This window comes from Octodon degus, unplaced genomic scaffold (genome assembly GCF_000260255.1).
Source record: "Octodon degus isolate 3935 unplaced genomic scaffold, OctDeg1.0 scaffold00035, whole genome shotgun sequence".
In the NCBI taxonomy this organism is placed as follows: domain Eukaryota; kingdom Metazoa; phylum Chordata; class Mammalia; order Rodentia; family Octodontidae; genus Octodon; species Octodon degus.
The window spans coordinates 15,492,232-15,493,456 of NW_004524611.1; positions in this window are offsets into that span (position 1 = coordinate 15,492,232).

Consider the following 1,225-nt stretch of genomic DNA (forward strand, 5'->3'; position numbering starts at 1 on the left):
TTTTTTGGCTCATGAATTTTTCTGTTTGTCATGAAAATGTAAGAGTGGAATATTAATACATTTCAGTTTAGTTCTGTAATGTCAGGAATTTTTCAAAAAATTAAAAGATGGACTGGAAAAAAAGAAAAGAAAAATAAGTAGCTTCATCCAGGTCCTAGGACAAAAGATCAACATAGGAAAATGAATTGTATGTCCACACATTAGCAACGAACTCATGAAAACCATCATTTTAAAATAGTAACATTTTGGGCCAGCCAGATAGCTCAGCGGACTAAAGTGTCTGCTTAGGCAGACACGATGGCTGGGGCTCAATCCCCAGTATGCCCTGCCAGCCCCGCCCCAGGGCTCGCTGAGATGGCAATTGAGACTGGGCATGGTGGTGCATGCCTGTAATCCCAGTTCTTGGGAGGCTGTAAACAGACAGATCACTACAAGTCCGATCTAGTAGTGAGATCCTGAACACCCTGTAGACCTTTCTCTAAAATAAAACAAAATAAATTCATTTCTGGGGAAGAAGAGGAAGAGAATGGAATGAGATGAATATATCATTTTGTTCACATTTCTGACACCAAGTGTGTGTTTTTCACACCAGCTAATCCTTCAGCTCTCAAACACCAACTGAGTATCCAATGATAAAATTCAGTTCTGATGCCAACTACCCAGAGCAGAAATCATCCAGGTTAAAGACTTAGCCCTGCACGCTTGCTCCTGCTCCAAGTGCCAAACAAGCACCCAGCTTCTCATATTTCTAAACAGCTATAAGTGACTGTTTTTCACAACAACCTCCTCCTGTTCAATAATAGTGCTCTAAAAGCTCACGAAATTCAGCCTGTGGGGCCAAGGATATACGTCAGCACCACAAGCACCTTCCTGGCAGGCGTAAAGTTCTGAGTTTGATTCCCACTACCAAAAGAAGAAAAGAAATCTGGCCTGTTGCCGTGGTGTACACCTGTAATACCAGTATTGGAGAGGTTAAGGCTTGAGGATCATTGTAAACTCAAGATCAGTCTGGGCTACATAGTGAGTTCAAGCCCAGCCTGAACTATATATAGCAAGACCCTATCTCAAAAAACTAAACAAAATCCTCCCAAAATTCAAGAAAATAATTGACTCATATTAACTAGCTTGGGATAGCTGTTGTTTGGTTTGGTTTGGTTGTAAACCCAGGACATTTATGCTGAGCCACATCCTCAGCCATTTTTTTTTGAAGTTTATTTTATTTATT